Source organism: Camellia sinensis, chromosome 12 (assembly GCF_055761805.1).
Source record: "Camellia sinensis isolate YWXY chromosome 12, ASM5576180v1, whole genome shotgun sequence".
NCBI lineage: Eukaryota > Viridiplantae > Streptophyta > Magnoliopsida > Ericales > Theaceae > Camellia > Camellia sinensis.
The window spans coordinates 100217283-100237680 of record NC_138972.1 but is presented as its reverse complement, the minus strand read 5'-3'; the positions used below and the strand labels follow the sequence as shown (position 1 = coordinate 100237680).

The window sequence follows — 20398 nt, the reverse complement described above, 5'->3', positions numbered from 1 at the left end:
ATTAAATAAAGAAGAAATGGAACAGAACAGAATATGTATTTGTTCAATTAAATTGTCACTTGCTATGGGTTATAATAACTCAAACAGAGACAAAGAAATGAGAAATACATCAATTGGCGAAATGAAGAGAAGTGGGGGGGTTGGAAAAGTTATTTCTAATCTACTTCTAAAATGGCTAATTTAGAACTACTCCTAAATAATTCTTCGCGAGTGTGATTGAGGGTTATTGATTGATTGCTTTCTCTTTGTATCTTTTTTGGCCTATTTATAAGTTCAGTCACATGAGAGAAAAAGATAACCTAAGCCCCCGATTTTTTCAACAAGTCCATGATTTTCTCAACATTATCCATATCCCATGTTTGACAGGAACCATTTTGCAGATTTGGTACTTGATTTGATCTTAGCTCCTTGATCCAACTAAGTTTCAAATTATTGCAATTACTAACTTTATGGCCCTCTATTTAACATGTCATCATGCCGCGTCCTTAACACATATGTCATGCCACGTTAACATGTCTGACAACAGATATAATAATAATAAAAACAAATGTGGTTAAGGTTATTCTTTGAAAAGATTTTAATCGACAGGCCATAATCAAATTTGGCTATAATTAATAGGCCACAATCGACAGAAAAATAAAATATGGTGCAAACAACCCCTTTAAAAAAGGTGTACAATATGCATCCCTTATGCCATTTTCTTCTTTAGTTATGATATTATTTTAATTTTATATATATAGTGAATGATGAATGATTGGATACCCGAAGAAAAAATTTTCAGTATCAGATGTAATTTTATCATAAAATTATATAAATTTTAAAAATTTACATAAATAATTTTATAAAAATATATAAATTAAATACAAATTTATAAAATTATTTATAAATTTATATTCAACTTACAAGCAGATTCGGTATGTAGACGGACTTCTATATTAGAATCAAATACACTATCTGTATTGTACACCCGACGTGGTTCTAAGACAAGGACTTGAACAAACTCCTTTTGTATGAATGAATGTGTCCGGCAAGGACCTATGCCTTAAAACCTTGATATCTGGCCTAATTTTGATAAATCAGTATGAGTTATCAATCGATTCCATTCTTGTTTCCCCCAATCCCATGCCTAAACATTCTCTGTTGCTTGTGCATTAAACACTAATGGCTAAAGCCTCAACTTATCAGTCTTCGACGCTCATCTCCACGGCGATCTTCGGTGTCTGGTAACCCCCCCCCCTCTCTCTCTGATATCTGTGAACGATTTTTTTTTATATAAAAATCTAGGGCTTTGCTTAATCTAGTATTTCCCAAATAATTCGGATTTTTTGTTAGCTTCTTAGATATTTGTAATTTGTTTTTGTACATTTGGATTAAATTGACACAATTTAAATATTGAGTTCCAACCTAAGACAACACTCAAGACTAAAATTATAATTAACTATTTGTATTTTCGTGGGTTGTTCTTCTTTTTATACAGGGTTAACCTTAACCAAATCTGGAAGGGGCCGTTTGTATTTAGAGTTAGGTTGGGTGAGATTGTTAATGAGAAGATTCTTAGTGTGGTGTGATTGAGTGAAGGGATTAAGGAAAGTTTCGTTTGTTTGATGATTACCAGACTAGTAACAGCAGTTTGTTTGATGATTACCAGACTAGTAACAGCATCTCCAACGTTGAATAAAAAATTTCATGGAATTTGAGTACAAATTTGATGAAAAGTTTGATTTGATACCCGTTCACTCCAATACTAAAATTAGAATTTTCATCAATTTTTTTCACATCTCCAGTTATTACTGGAGGACGTCTGGGAGGACCTCCTGAGGTCATCCAGACATGAATAAAAATGGCTGTCAAAGTTACTCTTGGATGGACATCCGGATGGAGGATGTCCGGTCCAACAGTAACAATTTAAATTTGATAAATGATGAATGGCTCCATTTGATAAAAATTTTGGTTCATCCCTTATTTGATATGAGTTTGATGAAATGGTCGGAGGTTAAATGGTTGTTATTTTTATCAAATTTAAATTTGATGAAATATTAGATGCAGTGGTGGAGATGGTCTAAGAGTTGTTGTTTGTTTTGTCATTCTATGAGGATGAGCTTAAATATATGAATTTTTTTTATTTTATATATATATGAAATTTCATAAGTACTTTTGATATATTTTTAATATTAAAAATTGTTATATGTATATATATGTTTGGTACTATATTATATATATATTTGGTATAAATAAATTATTATATTATTATATTTTAATATTAAAAACCAACCACACAGGTAAAATAGTTATTTATATTGTAATACGGACAGACTCATTTTTGAATACCAAGTTCCCCATGCCACTACTAATACCCTTGAACCATATTTTGCAAACAAACATGATATTAGTGACTCTAACTCACTATTGGCCCAATCTTACCTCGTATCTCTAAAAACAAACGGGTTGAATTTGGATAGGAATTTGTAGAAGGAAGGAAGAAGAAAATTGAAGGGAAATGTGACTGAAATTGAGGATTTTCTTGTAGCTGTTGTCAGGGATATAGATGCTTGTTCATTACAATGCTTTTATTGTCATCTTTGTCATCATTTTATTTTATTTTTGAGTAAATTACATTGACCTCCCCTAAAGTTTGGAGAAAATACACTAAATCTTATAGTTTTGGCATAATTACACCAACCTCCTTTTCATAAGGCTGAAGGAATCCAGACCAATGTAGATGATGTGAAGACATAGATAATAATGTAAAATATTTATTTCAATGTAAAAGAGATGATAACATTAATTTTCTATTCCCATGACTAACAAATTTCTGATGAAAATGAGGCTATGTGTTATGCGAACTATAACTTTTAGGGAGGCCAATGTAATTATTCTAAACTTGTGGGATTTATTGTATTTTCTCCAAATCTCAAGCGAGATTAGTGAAATTTACCCTTTACCTTTTTTGGCAGCAATAAGAACATCATTGAATTTATCAGTAATGGTACATTCACCAAATGTGTATTTTCTCTTAAATAATGTAAAATATAATCCACTTGTAGAGAATGTCGATTCTTGTTTGAAGCTGATCTAAGGATGTTCACACCGTGCCAACAAACTTTGTTTTCCCACCGGAAGAAAGACCTAGAGACCTTGCAGCTCCTCTATTCAAGGACATTCCAGTCATTGATCTACGACAAGTAGGTGCTCATGATCAAGCTGATTTACTTCAGCAAATTATGAAAGGTAGCCAAGATTTTGGAATGTTTCAGGTTCATTGTTAATCCTTACTTTTACATCCTCATACACACACACACACACACAAAAACATAAATACACAAGCGCATATTTGCTTGGAAGGTTCTTAACACAACATTTTGATACAATTTACAATAATTTAGAATTTGACAACAGAACTAGCTTTCTGCCTGAAAGTAGTTACTTTTTCAACAATGACCAAATGATGCAATCAATTACCAAAATTCATAAAACAAGTGATCAACCATGGAGTATCAGAAGAACTAATGGATGACTCAATGAGTTTGTTCAAGGAGTTCTTTGACATGCCTACAGGAGAGAAGGCCACTTACTATTCTGAGGACAAGAGTAAGACTTTCCGGATCTACACTGGCAGTGTTAATCACATTAAGGGTAATGTTAACTACTGGAAAGACTGTGAAACAAAATTGTCACCCTATAGAGGATCACTTCCAATCTTGGCCTGAAAAGCCAGCCAGATACCGGTATACTCTACAACTTGATTAGGTCGCTTAAATAATTGTGGTCTTCTTGTTTACTTCTATGTGCCAACTAAAGAAGGTCTGTTGCTGGGGCTGCTGCTGGCTGTAGCCTGGCTACAGCCTTGCCTGTGCAGCAGCAATTTTGAAGCACATTTTGGAGGGTCAAATGTAGTATTTTTGTCTTGTAAATTTTTATGTAAATACCTTAGTATTAAAAGTGTTTTGGGACCAAGTTTTGTAATTTTTCTCGTTTTGTAGAATTTTTAGAAATTCATTAGAACTCCTCAAACATAGAGGATGTTTCCTCTTGCTAGCTAGGAAAAGGCTTAACAAGCTTTATTAAGGAGGGGGTACCCAAGTGTTGAACCAACCACTTGTGCCTGAAAAATCTAGAAATCCGCTAGATGTTGATTTGTGATTATGTATCAATTTTAAGCAGTATATAACAATCCCAATCAAACAATTAAGACAAATCGACACAACGATTTTACGTGGAAAAACCACAATTGGAGCACCTCCAATTGTGATAAAAAACCATGGGTAACAGCCACAAAACAATCCACTAAGAAGATATAAAGGAATTACATAGGTATACTCTCAATTATCTAGCGAATCCACGCCCGAATTGAACCAACCCCTATGTGCCTCTTTTAACTCCGTCTTCACCTCGGAATTGTCTTGACGATGAGCCACTCTAGAATCCACCAAAGCTTCAGGTTCGAATACTCCAGAATCTACTGAAGAACAACTCTCTCTTTTGTGTAGAATAAACAAACAAACCTTTGATGTATGCTTCTTAAACCATGAATTGAATACTCAATGAAACATCAAAGAAAACTAGCAAAATAGCCCCATATATAAACCCTAGAACCCAAGAAGAAGATCTGGAGGCGTTACCCTAGATTTGGACTGAAACGCGTATTTATAGAAATCTGTCCCGCGATCTCCGCTCGAGCGTCAAATTGGCCGCTCGAACGGACCGACGCTCGAGCGCGGAAAATTCCGCTCGAGCGTGAAAAAACATCTCACAGTATTTTTGCAGGCGATCAAACTTCTGGAACTCAGCATTCTCCACTCGAGCGGGCAGGCAACTTTGAATGCATTTTTGCATTTTGTTTCGGGGGCGCTGCCCCTCGACCCTCCTGTGGCGCTGCCCCCTGGACCCCTGCGAGCTGACCTGGTAGCTTGATCCCCGTCTTAATCAGCGAAGTGGCAATCTTAAAAGAATTAACATCACAAACTTCTCTACAAGGCACAACTCGGGTTGGATTCGCATCTAAAAACTCATAGCCTCACTGAAATAAAAAGTGCGAAAACAAGTACAACTGAAAGGAGTTTTGTCAAACGGAATTGCTAAGAATAAAAACCTAACAATCTCCCCATTTGGCAATGCTGTGACAAAACACACCTAACACATAAAATACTAATCACCCCAACCCATTACAGCCAACAAACGCAAACTTCTCTCTCAAGGTCATGATCTGCAAAACAGCTATCAGTGCCATAATTTCCAAAACAACTATTAGTGCCACAAGAGTATAGGAAAAAACAATAAACATATGACTAGATTATCTTGAAGCATGAGATGAAAAACATGAAAACCTAAGACACATGCACCTGACAACATAACTCCCCCTTTTTGTCACGAATTAACAAAGGAAGCTTTAAACAACTATAGCATGCAAGAAGGGAACAAGAAAGAAGCAGTGCAGAGCAACTGCAAAACAACTATAGCCAATCTCCCTTACCAAACAAAACAAAGTGTTCATGCTAACAAACTCTTGTAATGAAAAATCAAACTCCCCCTTATTAAAAACAATGAACAAGAAGAAAACGACAAAAAATAATATGGTGGAGCAAGCAAGGAATTTCATATTAGTACCTTAAAACACACAAGATTATCCAAGAAACACAATTGCTTGAAAACACAATGTGCACAGCCTGTAGAAGATTCCTTATAAAAGAAAGTGATGCAATATGTGACAAGCATAGATCCCATGATAAAAGTGTGTGTGTGACTCTTGGAGTTCGACAAACACTAGATTCAAATCCTAGTAGTGGCATGAAAGCTGGACCTCTGACAAGAGAATCTAAGCACAACTAAGGAAAGTCAAACCACTAGAAATCAAAGGGTATTTGTTGAGTAATAGCGGAGGCTTCCCCTCAATCAATGAATCTCTTTTTTTTTCTTTTGCACATTTTTTCTTTTCTTTCTTTTGCACATTTGTTCCTTTTTCTTTTTCTTTTTCTTATTCTTTTGCACACTCATTGGCGGCTGACACGCTCAGGAGTATGGAAACCGAACCAGGGCAGCATGGATATAATAAGGGTGGCCTGGTTGGTGACTCTGAGGTAGCCTTTTCCTCATGGCTGGACTACAAAGAATAGAGGGAAAAGCCGTGGAGATGCAAAAAGATGGATAGTGGTTAAGAGACTCAACATCACCCAAGATATGCTAGTATCGGTTAATTCCTCTAGAAAAACAAAAGAGACCATGCCAGAAGTCCATAAAAAAAATCACTAAGGCGGAAGACTTCAATATTTGCTAATCCAATAGTGTATACAAAATGAGACATACTAATCAAAGAACACACACTCCGAAATGAGTAATGACCACAGAAAGCACACACATATTAACATGTAATGGATATTCTCATCAATTCCAATATGCACCGAGGACTACTCAAAAATTTCAAGCTTGCAAACCCATACTAAGAAAATCTTTTTGTTTTTTTTTTTTCATTTTTTTTTTCTTAACCAAAGCAAGACAAAAAACGAGCATGCACACATTTTTTTTTTCTCAAAAACAAAACACACAGAAACCTAAAAACTAACAAGAATATACAAATCAACACAAGTCAAGTTTTCGCACCCAAACCGCTTTAGTATGAACAAAGTTGTGAGAATGGCGGTTCTTGGGTGGTGTCTTGACGTTGTAGTTCCCTTCCCCTTCAATAAGAACCCGTCTTGACATGGTTTCCAACTTCCTATTCCTAGAACTAGGCAAATGCAAACTCGCTCCATGTTTGGTCTCAAGCACATCAAAATAACGAGGTCTAATATGACCCTTAACCTCATTACCACCAATGAAGTGTCTCCTACCCCACGAGATGTTGGAATTTCTTCCATCTCTATGAGACACTCTCCCATGCAACTTATAACAATAAGGGCGAATATGACCATGCATACCACAATGATGACAAATAAACACAAGGTGTATAGGATGTACCTTCTTTTCTTTGACCTTACCAACTTTAGGAAGATTGAAAAGTCTTTCCTTATGTTGAATTTTTTGTTCCCCCTTTCCTTGAGTTCTTGTATCATGAGATGTAGATGCACTCTGTTTTTGCTCTTTGCTATCACCAAAGCCAATGCCACTCTTGTCACAACACATTTATTGAGACCCAATGATATTGTCCAAAGTCTTTGATCCTCTATTCTAAAGATCAATGGTAGCCATAGCACACTTGAGTTCTTCCTCTTTCTTGATCATTAGTTCTTCCAAAGCAACTTGAGACATCTCGAGATATTCAATCTTTTCTTCATACACGGCATAGATTTGCTGTAGCTCATTCCTCTCTGTCTCACAAGTCAAGAGTTTTGCACAAAGAGCTTGTTGATCATTAGCTATCTTGATGGCATCACTCCTAGCCTCGGAAATCTCTTTCTTTAGTTTGACATTCTCACTTTCACATGCTTTGAGTTTCGTTGTGAGTTTGTCATTCAATTTGGATAAGTTAAGAGACTCCTTATACAACTTTTCATAAGCTTGCTCAAGCTCTACATCATCACTCTCCGAGGATTCATCATCATTGGCATTCTCAACCGACCTCTTCGGATACTTTGTTCGTCCTTCAGTTTCGGAAGCCGCCATGAAGGCAAGGAATTGTTTATGTCCCTCTTCGCCTTGATCTTCGTTGTCACTTTCATCTTCATCAGATTCTGATTCATCATCCCAAGTGATAGCAAGGACTTTCTTCTTCCTCAAACGTGTGGGGCATTCTGAAGCAAAGTGGCCAAATCCTTGGCATTCATAGCATTGGACTCTTTCAGAGTTCCCTTGTATCTTTCCTTTCTCTTTCTTGGCTATAGGATTGATTTTGAGTTTATCTTTGCCTTTAGATTTATGAGTATGAGTAGATTCCAAAAGTTTAGGATTCTTTTTCAGAAAATATTTTGTAAATTGTTTTATAAAAGCATCCGTAATCTTGGAATCTATCTCACAATCCTCATCCGAATCCTCTCTAACTCTATGAGCACTACTATAAGCAATAGTATCTTTTTGTTTCTTTTTGAAATTCCTATGTGCCTCATAAGTTTGGAGATTTTCAACCAAGTGATCCAGCTTGAGGTTGTCAACATTTTAAGCCTCCTTAATAGCCGTAACTTTTGGTTGGAACCGATCTGGCAAGGATCTCAAATTTTCCCACAACTTTGGATTCTGGTATTTTTTCGCCTAAATTGAAGCTGGAATTTACAATGTCACTCAACTTTGCATAAAATTCATCAAAGGTCTCACTATCTTTCATTGAAAGGTTTTCGAAACTAGACGTGAGCCTTTGAAGTTTTGAGCGTTTAACAGAAGGAGTACCCTCATGAATAGTTTGTAAGATATCCCAAGCCTCTTTTGCGACTTCACAATTGCAAATACGACTAAATTCTTCAGGTGTGACAGCACAAAAGAGAGAATTGATAGCTTTACTATTCCAACTACTATTTTGGTAATCAATTGTGTCCCACTTATCAATTGGTTTGGGAAAAGTTACTCTATCAATGGTAATCGTTGGTTCAGTCCACCCATACATGACAGATTGCCAAACTTTTTCATCAATAGATTTTAAAAACGATCTCATCCGAGCTTTCCAAAACGAATAATTGGATTCGTCAAGTAGGGGTGGTCGAACCATAAAATTTCCCTCACGAATTGAATCCATTATCACAAATCAAACAAGATCTCGTTCTAATAGTTTTTTTTTAAAACAAAATAGAGCAACCTGCACTGATACCAATTGAAAAATCTAGAAATCCGCTAGATGTTGATTTGTGATTATGTACCAATTTTAAGCAGTATATAACAATCCCAATCAAACAATCAAGACAAATCGATACAACGATTTTACGTGGAAAAACCACAATTGGAGCACCTCCAATTGTGATAAAAAACCACGGGCAACAGCCACAAAACAATCCACTAAAAAGATATAAAGGAATTACACAGGTATACTCTCAATTACCTAACGAATCTATGCCCGAATTGAACCAACCCCTATGTGCCTCTTCCAATCTCGTCTTCACCTCGGAATTGTCTTGACGATGAGCCACTTTAGAATCCACCAAAGCTTTAGGCTCGAATTCCCCATAATCTACTGAAGAACAACTCTCTCTTTTGTGTAGAATAAACAAACAAACCTTTAATATATGCTTCTTAAACCATGAGTTGAATACTCAATGAAACATCAAAGAAAACTAGGAAAATAGCCCCAGATATAAACCCTAGAACCCAAGAAGAAGATCTGGAGGCGTTACCCTAGATTTGGACTGAAACACGTATTTATAGAAATCTGTCCCACGATCTCCGCTTCAGTGTCAAATTGGCCGCTCGAACGAACCAACGCTCGAGCGCGCACAATTCCGCTCGAGCGTGAAAAAACATCTCACAATATTTTCGCAGGCGATCAAACTTCTAGAACTCAGCATTCTCCGCTCGAGCGGGGGAATGTCTGCTCGAGCGGACAGGCAACTTTGAATGTATTTTTGCATTTTGCTTCGGGGGCGCTGCCCCTCGACCCCCCCGTGGCGCTGCCCCAGACCCGCCAAGAGGTGCTGCCCCCTGGACCCTCGCGAGCTGACCGGGCAGCTCGATCCCCGTCCTAATCAGCGAAGTGGCAATCTTGAAAGAATTAACATCACAAACTTCTCTGCAAGGCACAACTCGGGTTGGATTCGCATCTAAAAACTCATAGCCTCACTGAAATAAAAAGTGCGAAAACAAGTACAACTGAAATGAGTTTTGTCAAACGGGATTGCCAAGAATAAAAACCTAATAGTGCCTTTAAAGTACCCCAACCTAGCCAATGGTAAGGCAACTTTTGTAGCATTTTTGGTGCATTGTTCAACTATTGTAATGCTAATTTTTGATCAATGAAAAGTTCATTTCGCCTTTAGATTATGCAAAGATTTTCTATTGTTGCTTGCTTTAATTTTAGCTTGTTGCTTGCTAATTTGTGGCTTGTCTCCAACCTAGTGGCTCATAAGCTAATTTGCTTGTCTTTGCAAACCCTTTGAGCTTAATTGGTGGGCTAGTGAAGAGAGTTAACTAGCACCACACACACTTGCTTGACAAGGCTTCCGCATAGCCGGTGTGTGACGCTGGGTTGTTGTGTTGAGTTATATAAACTGATGCTTTTTTGTTAATTGTATTTTCAGAGAGGTTGTTGGGACATTCGGTGGAAGTGAAGAAGTTAAGCTTGAGGATTTTGGATCTGATTTGTGAAGGATTGGGAGTTGAAGTAGGTTATTTTGCAGATGAATAGAGCAAAATCCAGGGACTAGTGGCTAATCATTACCCGTCATGTCCAAACCCAAGTTTGGTCTTGGGACTTGGTGGACACTGTGACCCCAACCTCTTAACCATTCTTCAACAGGTGTATGGGCTTCAGATCTTCAAGGATGAGCAGTGGGTTAGTGTTGAACCTCCTGCTCATGCATTTGTTATCAATACAGCTAACCAACTAGAGGTATATCTCCACCCCTTTGTGCTTAAAGCTAAAAGCCTACATATTATTGCCCTTTGAAGTCTATCCAAGAAAGTGCAATCACTTCACAGATGTTTCTATGATTCTGCCTAACTAAAAATGCAAACTCTGTTGGGCTTGGATGTAGATTATCAGTAATGGGAAGCTAAAAAGTGCTAAACATCGAGCAGTGACAAATTCAAGCATTGCTAGGACATCCATAGTCTCTTTTATTTCTCCATCTAGAGAATGCCTTGTAGAACCTTCAAAAGCACTTGTTAGCGCATGCAATCCCTCGTTGTTCAAAGCTGTTCGATACAAGGAGTTCAGTGACACTTACATTTGCCAAGATTCATGATCCTAACAGTACAGCACTGGAGTCATATAAGCTCCAAGATTAAGTTATGGTGTGTTGAAGGACAATGTAGATCAAATACCACAAGTGAAAACATGGTTTGCTGTAATGATTTTAAACTGCTTGACTTCATTCTCAAAATAGAACACAATTCAGTTTGGTGAAGCTACTCAATCCAATGCCTATTGAAGAGGGCTTTAGCTGCAATCAAATGTCGATGACTTCTGAATAATATAATTTTTCTTGTGTGAACTTTGTGTAAACCAATATCAATTGAATGAAATTTTCGTGCACACTTAGTTGTTGGCACTACCAATCAAATGTTGCTTTTGTGAGTAAACTATCGATCCAAAGATTTTCCAAGGTCTCAGGTTCGAAATCTCTTTGGTGCAAACAATCTCTTGGGACCAAATCCATACAATTAGGACTCTCGCAAGTAGACGGTGGGATTGATCCCTGATTAGTCGGTCTAATGGATCGGATATGAGTTATCAACAAAAAAAAAAAAAAAAAAAGGCTTAAGTGAAGAATTTTTACATAAATTTTTACTAGTAAGCATTTCCAATGGTTTGCTAAACAAGTTATTATTGCCAAAATATTAGTTTATAAAAATCCACAATGATCTTTGTTTTTGAGCCTGAATATTGTTTGTAGCTCCACAAACCCGCTCTTCTCCTCGCTCCACCACCCCAAAACCAAAACAAACCCAAAAAAAAAAAAAAAAAAAACAAACAAACAAACAAACAAAAGCAAAAAAAAAATGTTAATAGTTTATTCCACAATTACATTGTTTGGTTAAATTGAGGATTTTCTTATTAAATAATGCTGGAGTTTGAAGAGTTGTTTATTACAAAAGGGGTACTCTTTGTAGGAAAGTTTAAGGATCCATTGTTGTCAAACATGTTTAGAATACATAGCGGAACCAGTAGACTCGAATTGAGACGATGAAGAAGATTCTTTGAGATGGTTTAATGTTCAGTGCGTGCCTGAGAGTTATGTATATTCCTACGGGGAAACTCATTGTTCCTCTATGCAAGACCATTCCGGTAATTGATCTTGCAAAATCTGTGGGTCAAGATCAAATTGATATAGTTCAGCAAATTTTGGAAGCCGGTGATAATTTTGGATTATTTTTCACATATAATTTTGTTTATGCAACTAGAATAAATTGATATAATACAAAGTTTTCAGAAAATTTTGAATCCACTTTTCAAAAAATTGAGTTTTTTGAATTCAATTTTTTACATATTATGACAATTTGTTAAATAATATGAACTATCATTTTGGTTTCTGTCATGTACTACTATCCGCATTTACTTGTTTTGCATGTAGATTATCAACATTCAGAAGCTACAAAGTTCTGAGCATCGAGCTGTGACAAATTCATGTGATTCAAGGAAATCAATAACAACCTTCATTTATATTTCCCTCATTCTTATCCAAATCCGAGATCCAAACACAGGGAAAGTCTATAGTACATTTTGTACAAAAAATGTACGGTACATATAAAATCAATGGTTAGGATTAAGCCACATCATTAAAAGTGACCTGATAAATAGGTCACTTTTTATAGTTATGAGCTAAAATCATATTTCTTCATAACTATAATCAAATTGATCATAACTTAGCTATAACTACATCTTATAACCAACACCATTTTGTTCATAACTAATATCACATATTTCATAACCACATCTCATAACCAACACCATTTTGTTCATAACTAATATCGCATATTTCATAATCATAATCACATATCTCATAACCAACACCACTTTGATCATAACAAATATCACATATCTCATAACTATTGATCACATATTTCATAACTACTATCCACATACATCATAACCACATCTCATAACCAATCCCTTTGAGTCATAACCAACATCACATATCTCATAACCACTAGTCACATATCTCGTAACCAATACCTTTTTGTCATAACAAATATCACATATCTCATAACCACTAATCATATATCTCATAACTACTACCCACATACATCATAACCACATCTCATAACCAATCCCTTTGACTCATAACCAACATCACATATCTCATAACCACTAGTCACATATCTCGTAACCAACACCTTTTTGTCATAACCAATATCACATATTTCATAACCACTACCCACATACATCATAACCACATCTCATAACCAATCCCTTTGAATCACAACCAACATCACATATCTCATAACCACTAGTCACATATCTCGTAACCAACATCTTTTTGTCATAACCAATATCATATATCTCATAACCACTAATCACATATTTCATAACTACCACCCACATATATCATAACCACATCTCATAACCAATCCCTTTGAGTTATAACCAACATCACATATCTCATAACCACTAGTCACATATCTCGTAACCAACACCTTTTTGTCATAACCAATATCACATATTTCATAACCATTACCCACATACATCATAACCACATCTCATTACCAATCCCTTTGAATCACAACCAACATCACATATCTCATAACCACTAGTCACATATCTCGTAACCAACATCTTTTTGTCATAACCAATATCATATATCTCATAACCACTAATCACATATTTCATAACTACCACCCACATATATCATAACCACATCTCATAACCAATCCCTTTGAGTTATAACCAACATCACATATCTCATAACCACTAGTCACATATCTCGTAACCAACATCTTTTTGTCATAACCAATATCACATATCTCATAACCACTAATCAGATATCTTATAATTAACACCTTTTTGTTCATAACCACATCACTTTGATCATAACCAACATCACATATCTCATAACTACTAGTCACATATCTAATAACCAACATCACATATCTCACAACCACTAGTCACATAACCAATATCTCATAACTCATAACCACTAACACATATAGCATAACCAAATACCCTTTGACACCACTTTGCTCATAACCATTACCCACATATCTCATAACCACAGACACATATAGCATAACCAAATACCCTTTGACACCACTTTGCTCATAACCATTACTCACGTATCTCGTAACCACTCATGACCATTACCCACATATCTCATAACCACTAACACATATAGCATAACCAAATACCCTTTGACACCACTTTGCTCATAACCATTACCCACATATCTCATAACCACTAACACATATATGTAACAAGCCCGCGGGGGACCTCGCTACAGCTCGGACTTGACTTTTCGTAGTCACGGTTCTAAGTCTGAACCAAAGAGTCCAAATCCGGCAAATCGTTTTGAGAAAACAGATTTTTGAAAGAAGTGCCAAACATGGACTGCTTTGCCAGATACAGAGTCGCCACCTAAATATTTTATTTTGGGAAATTTAGGAAACCCTGACTCAGTGCCAAAAGGCCACGTGTCCGTCATCACCAAAGTTGCCTCGGCTCGGGAACTTGGGTACGATTGGGGAAGGTCACTTCGTGAGCACCCCCGCTCGCCCGGTCATAGACCGGCCTCTACTAACCATGATATCAATTTTTGAAAACATTGTGAGTTCTTATTCCGGTTATTAGCCTAGGTTACTATGTGATGCTCACAGCATACAAGTATAGACTGGATCGCCCGAATTGGAACAAAACACTTCTTATTTGTTTATTTGAAAGGTGGTTTGCTACTCGCAAGTAGGCTTAAAATGCAGATTTTGCCACCCGCAGGTGGGCTTAGAAAGGATGGTTTTGCCACTATCTAGTGGGCTTAAAACAAACAGTTGATGATTTATTCCAATCCAAGTAACCCAACCTTCACCCACAGGCATTCAGGCAGATATATCAGATAAGCAAATAGCCTCATGGTAAGCATGCTATTCATGGCAACACTCACACGCATGCAAGGATGCTAAAGCATAAAACTCACCTAGTACTCCAAGCCAAAAAAAAGGAAGTTAATCAGAAATCATGCATGATCCTAAGTATACAAAATGTCTAATGCAACACATGCAAAATGCAACTATAGCAGGCTCAGCTATTCTAAACATGGCATATGGAATGCTACAACTATCATGTATTCAATTTGGAATTAAAAGTACAATGCAGTTAGTATGATGCGCCGAGCCCGGTGCATGCAATACAGATGAATGAATGCAAACATGCTGTCATACTGTATGCTAATTGAAATATGCCCTAATCTAACCATCATAAGCGGATAAATAAAAGGGAGAAAGACGTGGGGTTGGAAGACATACATCACACTCACGCACACTTATTACAGTTGTGCCCTCACTCGGAGGATCCGAATAAATAATACAGTCCGAATATTACAGTCCCCAAAATAAAAGAATATTACAGTCCAAAATATTACAGAATTCTAATTAATTAATGAATTAACTAGAAAGCAAATAAACTGCCGTGCAAGCCAGGGACTGCCTTGCTTCTAGTGGATGATGCATGTCCGGACTGTCTTGCGCGGAAATCCACCGGAATGCCCCAATTAGCCTCTGTTTACACCTGTTATTTTTGAAAAGCGTGCCAAGTCCCGGAAAGTTGCTGATTCCTGGTTTTGCTGCAACAGAGAGCAGGAAAGGGGCATAGCAATGTATTTGCACAAATATATGCATGTCTCGATCCTCGTGCCACCAATCACGCATACCGAGGCATGATGGCCGAGGAGTCGTAATGCACAACTCAATATAGGATGAATGCACATGAAACTACAGCTAAAACCTAACTCCATCAGGGATAATCCGGAGTGTCGGTGACTGGGGAATTGAGACACATTCCGTCACTCGGAGTACGAAATGTACCTCGTTTCCCGTGCCCGGGCTAACTCCTACTCCGGACACAATGCAATATGCATGATATGCATGAAATGCAACTAAGATATAATCCTAACATACAGAATGCTATGGAAATGAAATGCCTCGGAGTGCGTGATCACGGGCACGCAAACCGAGGCAATGATATGTGTCTCGAAGTACGTGCACGCGGGCACGCAAACTGAGGCAATGATATGTGTCTCGAAGTACGTACACGCGGGCACGCAAACCGAGGCAATGATATGTGTCTCGAAGTACGTGCACGCAGGCACGCAAACCGAGGCAATGATATGTGTCTCGAAGTACGTGCACGCGGGCACGCAAACCGAGGCAATGATATGTGTCTCGAAGTACGTGCACGCGGACACGCAAACCGAGGCAATGATATGTGTCTCAAAGTACGTGCACGCGGGCACGCAAACTGAGGCAATGATATGTGTCTCGAAGTACGTGCACGCAGGCACGCAAACCGAGGCAATGATATGTGTCTCGAAGTACGTGCACGCGGGCACGCAAACCGAGGCAATGCTAGAATGTGATGAAATGACATGGAAATGACAAATGGGCTTATACCAACATGAGAGAACCTCAGCCACACTCACATCGGATGCCGATGGCAGAAAATGAAGTGCCTCGAAATGCGTGCACACGGGCACGCAAACCGAGGCGACGACAGAATGATATGAAAATGACATGAAAATGACAAATGGGCTTATACCAACATAAGAGAGCCTCAGCCACACTCACATCGGATGCCGATGGCAGAAAATGAAGTGCCTAGAAATGCGTGCACACGGGCGCGCAAACCGAGGTGACGACAGAATGATATGAAAATGACATGAAAATGACAAATGGGCTTATACCAACATAAGAGAGCCTCAGCCACACTCACATCGGATGCCGATGGCAGAAAATGAAGTGCCTAGAAATGCGTGCACACGGGCGCGCAAACCGAGGCGACGACAGAATGATATGAAAATGACATGAAAATGACAAATGGGCTTATACCAACATAAGAGAGCCTCAGCCACACTCACATCGGATGCCGATGGCAGAAAATGAAGTGCCTAGAAATGCGTGCACACGAGCGCGCAAACCGAGGCGACGACAGAATGATATGAAAATGACATGAAAATGACAAATGGGCTTATACCAATATAAGAGAGCCTCAGCCACACTCACATCGGATGTCGATGGCAGAAAATGAAGTGCCTAGAAATGCGTGCACACGGGCGCGCAAACCGAGGCGACGACAGAATGATATGAAAATGACATGAAAATGACAAATGGGCTTATACCAACATAAGAGAGCCTCAGCCACACTCACATCGGATGCCGATGGCAGAAAATGAAGTGCCTCGAAATGCGTGCACACGGGCACGCAAACCGAGACGACGACAAAATGTGATGAAATATGGCAAAAATGATATGCAAGCATACTAATGGAATTTTAGCACTGAAATATGGGGGAAAACAGTCCCGAAATGAAGCGAAATGACATGAAATGCAAGGAAACGTCCCGAAATGCAACATTAGGCATCCGAAATGGCCTATAGCCATGCCAAACATGCACAATATGGACACGCAATACAAAGACAGAAGCTAGACAGTCCCAAAAAATTCACTTTCACAGTTATAAACATGGCCAAACAGCAAGTATAGGCAGGGGAAAAATAACATGCAAGAATAGGGGCCAAAAGAGGGGTAATGAAGCAAGTGGTATAAGCAAAATCCAAACTGAAAAATTTCCTTCTACAACACTGAAGATGGACCAAAAATATGAACATTTACAGTATATGGAAGCCTCAAAATCAGTATACAAATATGCTAAGAATGTGATGCAAAACAAGGCTCAAAAGGTGCTATAACATGAAGTATATAAAATAATCACCAAACAGAAAATAAGTGTGAATGAAACATGAAGTATAGGCCAAAAAAAGGCCACTTTCAGTTCGGACCAGGGTCCAAAAACAGAAGCAAAGAGGGCTATCAATTTATGCAAAAATGGGGCCAAATAAGGGATTGAACTACAAGTGACACATGGAGACACCAAACAAGGTTGAGACCTTCCTCAATGTTGGAGAGGAGCTCAAAATAAGCCTAATATCAGTTTATAACATGCTCAAAAACAGATTGCTCATGGGCCAAAAATAGCATGCAAAACTATGACATACAAGATGATCAATGAAGCAAGTATATTATGGAGGGCTCAAACAAGGTTGAGCCCTTAATTAGAAATGAAGATGAGCTCAAAATATGGCCCTTTTCAGTTAGGGCCGGAGCTTGAAACCAAAAAGAAGCGGGGCTTAGAGATAGATCAAGGAAAAGGGTCAAAAGGTTAAAAGTGTAACTTACCCTTGAAGATTCAAGCTTTTGTTGCTTCTTGGATGGATTTGCAGCCTCTTTTGCCTTCTAGAAACCTTCCTTGCTGCTGGAGGTGAGGTGGTGGTGGTAGAGCTTGGTGGTGTAGAAGGAATGAAGGTTAGGGACTTAGGGTTTTTTGAAGAATTGAGAGGGAAGAAGATGGAGTTGGCTATGGAGCTTTGAAGAATAATTTTTCTAACCCTTATGAAGAAGGCCACCAGCTGGTTATAAGGATCAAGAATGGGGTGTAAAGGTGGGGGAGAAGGAGGGCAAAACTCCCCCACAAAATATCCCCCGGATACAGAAAATATCTGGGGGATATTGCCCCACAGCTGGAAAGGGTACAGTGGAAGGAAGCAGGCCGGCCTCACACTTTTGCTGGAGGTGGCCGGCCGGCCACACCCCCTAGCCGGCCGGCTAGGGGTCAAAAGGGTCAAGTTGATTTTCTGGCCGGTCAGCTACTGGGGAGGTACCCCTATGTGTGTACAACACAACCATGTAGTTGAAATTCCAAGAAAGTGGGCCAAAGGGGTTCAAAAATGGCTTGGAAAGAGGGGGTCAAAAGGGTCAAGTTGACTTACTGGCCGGCCATGAACTTTTAGGGGCCTCTCATGTGTGTACATCACAGATATGTGGTTCAAAGTTCAAGAAAAAAGGTCCAAGGGGTTCAACATTAGCCCGGAAGAAAGGGGTCAAAAGGGTCAGGTGACCTTAATGGCCGGCCCTGAACTTTTAGGGGCCTCTCAGATGTGTAGATCACAGATATGTGGTTGAAAGTTGGCAACTCTAGCTCCAAGGTAGTCAACATTAGCCCGGAAGTGCGAAAAACGGGCGCCGAGAGGCTCCGGAAGAGAAATAACTGGTTGCTGCAACAATTGCTGGCCTCCCACCCTTCAGTGACCTTCCCTGTGATAAAACAAAGGTACCTGCCAAAAATGAACGAAAACCATTGCAAAACGAATGTTCCGAGGCCAAAACACGCAGTTCGAGGTCCTGAAAATGGGTTGTTAAGCACCGAAAATGGTATTCGACCTCGAAGTGGGTTTCTTAGCCTCCAGTGTCCCTCAAAAGGGAGCAAATAGGAAGTATGCCAAAAATTAGAGCAAACGGAGGTGGCTAGGCGGTCCCGAACCGAGGCACACGGCCTGACGGCTCCGAAAACCGGGAACCGGACTCCGAAATGGGCAAAATGGCCTACGGCCACCAAATGTAGCCTATGGGCATTGAGAGATGGTCTACGGGACCTCTCCCTTCCCTCAGAAAAAAGAAACAGAGAAAACCGAGTCTGGTTCGCAAACCGAGACAAGGCACAGAAAAAGGGTCGGAAGTCCGGAGGCAGGGCTCACGGTCGCGACTCTGAAACTTCTGAACGAGCAAATTATGCAACATCACCTAGCGCTCAATCGGTGACGTCTGAGTCTTAAGGTCGGTCAAAAATGGGGTGTCTACAATATAGCATAACCAAATACCCTTTGACACCACTTTGCTCATAACCATTACTCACATATCTCATAACCACTCATAACCATTACCCACATATCTCATAACCACTAACATATATAGCATAACCAAATACCCTTTGACACCACTTTGCTCATAACCATTACCCACATATCTCATAACCACTCATAACCATTACCCACATATCTCATAACCACTAACATATATAGCATAACCAAATACCCTTTGACACCACTTTGCTCATAACCATTACCCACATGTCTCATAACCACTCATAATCATTACCCACATATCTCATAACCACTAACACATATAGTATAACCAAACACCCTTTGACACCACTTTGCTCATAACCATTACCCACATATCTCATAACCACTCATAACCATTACCCACATATCTCATAACCACTATCTCCCCTTTTTTTTTCCATTCTCGTTCTGTAACCCCCCCAATCCAAACAAAAAATCCTCAATCTCAAACCACCCCGCCCAAATCCAAAAATCCCTAATCTCTTCTTACCCCCATCTCTATCTCTTTTCACTCATTTTTCATCTTCCTCTCTCTCTTCTCTTTTTCTCTTTTACTCATCATTCTTCTCTGTCTGTCTATTTGTCTCTCTTTCTCTGTGTGTGTCTCTCACTCATCTATCTCTTCTCTCATCTATTTTCTCTCTCCGTCTCTTTCGTTCATCTCTCTTCTCTCTATCTCTCTCGTTCATCTCTTTTCTCTCTCTGTCTCTTTTTCTATCTCTCACTCTCTATCTTTTTCTCTCTTTGTCTCTATCTTTTCTCCTTCTCTCTCTAACTCATCACTCTTCTTTGTCTGTCTGTCTCTCTCTCTTTCTCTCTTTGTCTCTCACTCATCTGTCTTCTCTCTATCTCTCTCATCTGTCTTCTCTCTCTGTCTCTCTTACTCATCTCTCTTCTTTTTATCTCTCTCTCCCTCATTTCTCTTCTCTCTATCTCTCTCATCTCTTTTC

At 38.8% G+C, this 20398-nt stretch overlaps 1 pseudogene; it reads left to right on the top strand.

The window, feature by feature from the left end:
• Positions 1 to 1161: 1161 nt before the first annotated feature.
• LOC114260211 (hyoscyamine 6-dioxygenase-like) lies at positions 1162 to 10890 on the top strand (annotated as a pseudogene).
• Positions 10891 to 20398: the final 9508 nt, after the last annotated feature.